The following is an 8,444-nucleotide window of genomic DNA, read 5'->3' as shown; positions in this document are numbered from 1 at the left end:
TTATCAAAATAGTATTGAGGCGTCATCTGAATAAATGGAAAAGCGCTGGCTTTTATTCTTATCGATAAGGAGACAATATGGCAAAATGTCTGCATCTACACTAAATGACAGAGTTTTTATACATATTTTGAGAACAACAAGTCTAACTAGGTCTAATACATTTTGCTTCATACATCATACTTGACACCTAAAAAACAAAACTAAATGGAAGTTTAATTTCTGTCGGGAAATTCTAATCTCCCTTTTTAGGAATTTTTAGGAATTCAGCTCCCCCCTCCTCATATATAATATCAGTTATCTTAACAATAAAACATATTAGACATTTTGTCAGTCAAGGCTTTTACAGGTAAGCTTGCATACACATTTTTAGTCTTCATTAGATAAAGTAATCATACATTTTAAAACGTTCCTAACATTCCCCTCTGTTGTAAATATATCAAATAATGTTCCGTGACACATCCAAAACAGGTTCTCTTCTTAAAGGAACAGTGTCACGACCAACATTTTTTTAATATGTTATGGGTTTTATTTTGATAGATCAATAAATTTTATTAATGTATGTTGTTGTGTTGTACTTTTTTCGTTTTTACTTCATTTACTTCTCTATGGGGGCTGCCATTTTTTTTTTCCATTACTGTGTGTGTCGATTAACGACACATACAGTGATGGAATACGGCACACACATCCCCATAGAGAATGCGAACGGGAGCCGTCCCATCCACTATAGCGTACGCGGTCTATGTGTGAGCGGCGCATGCGCCGCTCACACACAGACCAAAAGTCAGGTCTTTGCTAGAGCGAAATCCGGCGCCATGTTCATGTCGACCGGAAGCCGCGGCCGCACTGTGAGATGACGACTTCCGGCCGCGGCTTCCGGTCATGTGTTCAGTGCAGCGAGGCGAAGGCGCAAGAAGAACAGTCAGGAAGAAGTTTGACAGAGCGGAGGTCGCGTCAGGAGCAGGTAAGTTCTGTTCATGTGCGTTCGTGTCAGCAGCCTTTGGCATCATACCAGGGAAGCCTTTGGCATCATACCAGGGAAGCCTGTGGCATCATACCAGGGAAGCCTGTGGCATCATACCAGGGAGGCCTGTGGCATCATAACAGGGAGGCCTGTGGCATCATAACAGCGGAGGCCTGTGGCATCATACCAGCAGAGGCCTGTGGCATCATACCAGCGGAGGCCTGTGGCATCATACCAGCGGAGGCCTGTGGCATCATACCAGCGGAGGCCTGTGGCATGATACCAGCGGAGGCCTGTGGCATCATTTACAGTGTGGCAGCATTTACAGTGTGGCAGCATTTACAGTATGGCAGCATTTCTAGTGTGGCAGCATTTCCAGTGTGGCAGCATTTCCAGTGTGGCAGCATTTCCAGTGTGGCAGCATTTCTAGTGTGGCAGCATTTCTAGTGTGGCAGCATTTACAGTGTGGCAGCATTTACAGTGTGGCAGCATTTCTAGTGTGGCAGCATTTACGGTGTGGCATCATTTACAGTGTGGCAGCATTTCTAGTGTGGCAGCATTTACAGTATGGCAACATTTCTAGTGTGGCAGCATTTCTAGTGTGGCAGCATTTCCAGTGTGGCAGCATTTCCAGTGTGGCAGCATTTCTAGTGTGGCAGCATTTCTCGTGTGGCAGCATTTCTCGTGTGGCAGCATTTCTGGTGTGGCAGCATTTACGGTGTGGCAGCATTTACAGTGTGGCAGCATTTACAGTGTGGCAGCATTTCCAGTGTGGCAGCATTTCCAGTGTGGCAGCATATACGTTGTGGAAGCATATACGGTGTGGCATCATACCATTGGAGGCCTGTGGCTTCATACCAGCGGAGGCCTGTGGCATCATACCAGTGGAGGCCTGTGGCATCATACCAGCGGAGGCCTGTGGCATGATATCAGCGGAGGCCTGTGGCATCATTTACAGTGTGGCAGCATTTCTAGTGTGGCAGCATTTCTAATGTGGCAGCATTTCTAGTGTGGCAGCATTTCCAGTGTGGCAGCATTTCCAGTGTGCCAGCATTTCTAGTGTGGCAGCATTTCTCGTGTGGCAACATTTCTCGTTTGGCAGCATTTCTAGTGTGGCAGCATTTACGGTGTGGCAGCATTTATGGTGTGGCAGCATTTACGTTGTGGCAGCATATACGGTGTGGCAGCATATACGTTGTGGCAGCATATACGTTGTGGCAGCATATACGGTGTGGAAGCATATACGGTGTGGCATCATACCATTGGAGGCCTGTGGCTTCATACCAGCGGAGGCCTGTGGCATCATACCAGCAGAGGCCTGTGGCATCATACCAGCGGAGGCCTGTGGCATGATACCAGCGGAGGCCTGTGGCATCATTTACAGTGTGGCAGCATTTACAGTATGGCAGCATTTCTAGTGTGGCAGCATTTCCAGTGTGGCAGCATTTCCAGTGTGGCAGCATTTCTAGTGTGGCAGCATTTCTCGTGTGGCAGCATTTACAGTGTGGCAGCATTTACAGTGTGGCAGCATTTACAGTGTGGCAGCATTTACGTTGTGGCAGCTTATACGTTGTGGCAGCATATACGGTGTGGCAGCATATACGTTGTGGCAGCATAAACGGTGTGGAAACATATACGGTGTGGCTTCATACCATTGGAGACCTGTGGCTTCATACCAGCGGAGGCCTGTGGCATCATATTAGGGAGGCCTGTGGCATCATATCAGGGAGGCCTGTGGCATCATATCAGGGAGGCCTGTGGCATCATATCAGGGAAGCCTGTGGCAGCATATCATGGAGGCCTGTGGCAGCATATCATAGAGGCCTGTGGCAGCAAATGCAGTGTGGCAGCATTTACGGTGTTGCAGCATTTACGGTGTGGCAGCTTTTACGGTGTGGCAGCTTTTACGGTGTGGCAGCATTTACAGTGTGGCAGCATTTACAGTGTGGCAGCATTTCTGGTGTGGCAGCATTTCTAGTGTGGCAGCATTTCTCGTGTGGCAGCATTTCTAGTGTGGCAGCATTTACAGTGTGGCAGCATTTACAGTGTGGCAGCATTTACAGTGTGGCAGCATTTCTAGTGTGGCAGCATTTCTAGTGTGGCAGCATATACGTTGTGGCAGCATATACGTTGTGGCAGCATATACGTTGTGGCAGCATATAAGTTGTGGCAGCTTATACGTTGTGGCAGCATATATACGTTGTGGCAGCATATACGTTGTGGCAGCATATACGTTGTTGCAGCTTATACGTTGTGGCAGCATATACGGTGTGGCAGCATATACGTTGTGGCAGCATATACGGTGTGGAAGCATATACGGTGTGGCATCATACCAGCGGAGGCCTGTGGCATCATATCAGGGAGGCCTGTGGCATCATATCAGGGAGGCCTGTGGCATCATATCAGGGAGGCCTGTGGCATCATATCAGGGAGGCCTGTGGCATCATATCAGGGAGGCCAATGGCATCATATCAGGGAGGCCTGTGGCAGCATATCATGGAGGCCTGTGGCAGCATATCATGGAGGCCTGTGGCAGCAAATGCAGTGTGGCAGCATTTACGGTGTTGCAGCATTTACGGTGTGGCAGCTTTTACGGTGTGGCAGTTTTTACGGTGTGGCAGCATTTACAGTGTGGCAGCATTTACAGTGTGGCAGCATTTCTAGTGTGGCAGCATTTCTCGTGTGGCAGCATTTCTAGTGTGGCAGCATTTACAGTGTGGCAGCATTTACAGTGTGGCAGCATTTACAGTGTGGCAGCATTTACAGTGTGGCAGCATTTCTAGTGTGGCAGCATTTCTAGTGTGGCAGCATATACGTTGTGGCAGCATATACGTTGTGGCAGCATATACGTTGTGGCAGCATATAAGTTGTGGCAGCTTATACGTTGTGGCAGCATATACGTTGGGGCAGCTTATACGTTGTGGCAGCATATACGTTGTGGCAGCATATACGTTGTGGCAGCATATACGTTGTTGCAGCTTATACGTTGTGGCAGCATATACGGTGTGGCAGCATATACGTTGTGGCAGCATATACGGTGTGGAAGCATATACGGTGTGGCATCATACCATTGGAGGCCTGTGGCTTCATACCAGCGGAGGCCTGTGGCATCATATCAGGGAGGCCTGTGGCATCATATCAGGGAGGCCTGTGGCATCATATCAGGGAGGCCTGTGGCATCATATCAGGGAGGCCTGCGGCATCATATCAGGGAGGCCTGTGACAGCATATCATGGAGGCCTGTGGCAGCATATCATGGAGGCCTGTGGCAGCAAATGCAGTGTGGCAGCATTTACGGTGTTGCAGCATTTACGGTGTGGCAGCTTTTACGGTGTGGCAGCTTTTACGGTGTGGCAGCATTTACAGTGTGGCAGCATTTACAGTGTGGCAGCATTTCTAGTGTGGCAGCATTTCTAGTGTGGCAGCATTTCTAGTGTGGCAGCATTTACAGTGTGGCAGCATTTACAGTGTGGCAGCATTTACAGTGTGGCAGCATTTCTAGTGTGGCAGCATTTCTAGTGTGGCAGCATATACGTTGTGGCAGCATATACGTTGTGGCAGCATATACGTTGTGGCAGCATATAAGTTGTGGCAGCTTATACCTTGTGGCAGCATATACGTTGTGGCAGCATATAAGTTGTGGCAGCTTATACGTTGTGGCAGCATATACGTTGTGGCAGCATATACGTTGTGGCAGCATATACGTTGTTGCAGCTTATACGTTGTGGCAGCATATACGGTGTGGCAGCATATACGTTGTGGCAGCATATATGGTGTGGAAGCATATACGGTGTGGCATCATACCATTGGAGGCCTGTGGCTTCATACCAGCGGAGGCCTGTGGCATCATATACAGGGAGAGTGTGTGGCATCATACCAAGAAAGGCTGTGTAGCATCATATCAAGTGAGCTTGTGTGGCATCATATACAGGGATAGTGTGTGGCATCATACCAAGTAAGGCTGTGTGGCATCATATACAGGGATAGTGTGTGGCATCATATAAAGGGATATTGTGTGGCATCATCTCAAATGAGCTTGTGTGGCATCATATACAGGGATAGCGTGTGGCATCATATCAAATGAGCTTGGGTGGCATCATATACAGGGATAGTGTGTGGCATCATATACAGGGATATTGTGTGGCATCATATCAAATGAGCTTGGGTGGCATCATATACAGGGAGAGTGTGTGGCATCATACCAAGAAAGGCTGTGTAGCATCATATCAAGTGAGCTTGTGTGGCATCATATACAGGGATAGTGTGTGGCATCATACCAAGTAAGGCTGTGTGGCATCATATAAAAGGAGGTTGTGTGGCAGCATATGCAGGGAGGCATGTGGCAGCGTATACAGTTTTTTATTTGACGTCTTGGGAGAGATATGTATCAACTGTTGTTTGTATTTGTCAGTTATGGCGCCCAAGAGAAGTATGAAATCCATTGATGACAATCAACCAATACAAAAACGAATACCACCAACATTTACCCCAGAGGAGAAAGAAAAAAGAGCCCAGGAGGTAAGACTTTGTGCAGTTGATGTCTGTGAAATGTTTCACTGTGCTGTGGGATAGCACGCTGACTCTTGCATTTGTGGGGGGCCAAGCACACCACCATCTACTGGTTTGAATATAAACCAAACCGGTACGAAAGTGGAATTTTTCTGGGACCTCTTTTGGTCCTCCATTCCATTCATAATATTGGTTCCTATATTTTTGGTGTCTTTTCACTCACCTTCACCATTGACGTAAGTGGAGCGCACACTGTTGAATATACCTATGTTTGGTGTCACATTTTTATAATGAAAAATGTAATTACTAGATGTACATGTCCACTCCAAAATCAATGATAAATAATGCAATATACAGCTGTTGATTTCTGTACTGTTGTCACAATCGGCATAATGTTGACTTACATTCCATTTTATAGTGCCAATTTATTTTTATTTTTTTAGAGAGAGATATTAGAGCAGGAACTACGAGGAAGGTGTCAAAAATATCAAGATCCAAATCGAATTCTTGTACAACAGCTAATGAGAAAACGGGAAGAGCAAAGTGTGAGACAAAGTCCTTCAGCGTCCGTAAAACCTGTGGAATCGTGGTGTCAGTGTGGGAACTGCATGAATTTGCCGACTGAAGAGGAATGCGTCTGTTGCAAAGATATACGTAATGTGCTCAACATAATCGAGGAAGATGAGCCGATGACGTGCATTACAGAGCATCCTACTTTTACGGACAGATGTCTGGACAAGGACCAACTTACCCTATGTGAAAGGTATAGATGTTTTGGTCCAACACGTCCAGCACCACTAAATAACAGGTAAGGAAATTATTTAGTGTTCCAGTCAAGTTTGAATGATGCTATTGTGATCCTAACCTTATTCCTAAAATAAATATTATTATGTTTACTTTCAGCAGCATGCATGTGTCTAATATGTGTCTGCCCAAAATCGTATGTGGTCCGTGTAACACTAGAAGTAAATTTTGATCGTGTTCCACGCAGCAATCAACCGATGTGTGTCGCTCCAGCCTTTGTGAGCTCTTATGTTTTCAGATTATATTGTAAATAATATGACCATGTCAGGGGTGACAGTATAAGATTGTCGTCTGTATAGTGTGCAAATATGATTGCCTAACAATAGTTTTTTATCCTGTATAGGTCCTTACGGAAGGTCGCATACCGAATGTTCACGATGTGGGTTCACGGTTACCTTGGACGAAAAAACAGGCGTACTATTCCAGCATGTGCAGTTCAGAAAGTCAGAGCAATGTTTCCCGAAGAAAATCAAGTATATGTTGGTTTCAAGCTAGCCACTGACAATAATGCTTCTGAAATGGCAGATTTTTGAAATGTGTTTGATTACTTTACTATGTTGTTATATTTTTCAATAAAATATTATGAAAATAAAAACTTTAGATGTTTATTTATTATAATATATTAACACAGGATAAGTATTGTACATAACAGAAAATAATATACAGGATATAAAGTGCTAGTGTTGATTCAGAGGAAGGCAAAAAACCCCAGGTTATTTTAGTTTTGTTCTTCATTTGTTGTGTGTGGGGGAAATTCCTTCCCGACTCCAAATATGGCAATCAGAATAAATCCCAGAATCAACATCCAATATCCACAGATAGTTAGCTTACAAATTCTTCCAGTGACAGGCAATATAAATAGTGGGAAATAGTTGTAAGGATTTTTGGAGAAGGGCAAACACAACATAGTTCAGTACATTAAAAACGTGTTTTGTGAGCTATAACAGCTGCTGCTTTATCCGGCCGTAGTTCTGTGGCTATGTTTGGTGGTAGGGTCAATGTCCGTGTTTGCCAACTATGTTCAATTTCGTGTTTTGACAATTTGATCACATTTACAAACATAGGAAAGAGGTGTGAGAAAGACATTGGTACGTACTCTTTCTTTGCATTCCATTTTTTGCTTAGTTTGGAGAAAACGACATTATACCTCATGCTACCAAGCAGATCCGACTTTGTGGTCTGTCGGTGGACTCTAGATTGTTCCCGTTTTGTATTATGATTATGGGCCAAAACAGCAAGTTTTCTCCGTGCTTCGATTCCGTCTAAAGAAAAATGTATTCTTTTTGGTCGGTATTTTAGAATAAAGCTGTGGAATACCTCGATTTTTCCAGTATGACAGAAAGTTGACAAGTGGGGCAAGTCTTTCAATAATTGTTTATCTTTTACGATCTTTTCAAGCTCCTCATAGGCTGCTGATGTTGTTGACATCCAATTGTGTTTGCGATCGTCATCAATGTCTAAACATCTGTGATCACATTGTGTGACAATGTCCCCAGGGAATTCATGTACATTACGAATATGTTGAAGTACAGAGAGCCATTTTTCACGCAGCACATCCACATTACCGGAAGCGGGTACTACAGCAGTACCAAAAATGATTGGTTATTGACGTGATCCAATCACCAATTTGGGAACAGCTTCTTTTTTTACTCGCAGCCTTCAGTTTCTTCCGAATGGACTTTGCATAATGCCATATATCAAATTGATGTTCAATCTCTGGGTATTGTTCACGTATTTTTTTACGTATGGAGACATGACGGTCTGTTGCAAGAACATACACATTGAGCCCATCTTGAATAACACGGTTAAGACAGGTTTGAAAGGCCAAACTTTCCATAGCCACAGAAGATGTGGTTTGTGTAACCTGAACGATTTCAAAGTCAACAATCTTGTCGCTCTTATAATCCATCAATGTGTACACACAATATTTTGCATTATGCCCAGGGCTATCACATTGTCCGTCACCAAGGAGACACAATGGTGTTCGTTTGATTTCTTTCTGAAGTTCCATTTTTTCTTGTTTCCAGTGAATGTCCACCACTGGAAATAAAAAATTTCTTTGGTGACGAAAGTAAGTTGAATGTGAAATAAATTGAATCCCAATAGATTTACAAATGTCGGACATCTTGGCATAGTTGCCACCATTAAATAAAATGGAAGCTGCAATCAG

General features: G+C 44.5%; 1 long non-coding RNA gene across 1 annotated transcript; it reads left to right on the top strand.

Annotated features, from left to right (window-relative positions):
• Positions 1-5,396: 5,396 nt before the first annotated feature.
• On the top strand, positions 5,397-6,729 carry LOC142748250 (uncharacterized). Its single transcript, XR_012882205.1, has 3 exons — positions 5,397-5,479; positions 5,914-6,278; positions 6,618-6,729. It is a non-coding gene; the product is annotated as an uncharacterized LOC142748250 (long non-coding RNA).
• Positions 6,730-8,444: the final 1,715 nt, after the last annotated feature.

The sequence above is a fragment of the Rhinoderma darwinii genome, chromosome 3, assembly GCF_050947455.1.
Source record: "Rhinoderma darwinii isolate aRhiDar2 chromosome 3, aRhiDar2.hap1, whole genome shotgun sequence".
Lineage (NCBI taxonomy): Eukaryota > Metazoa > Chordata > Amphibia > Anura > Rhinodermatidae > Rhinoderma > Rhinoderma darwinii.
Note: the sequence above shows the minus strand (reverse complement) of the source record. Positions and strands in the feature narration are given on the sequence as shown.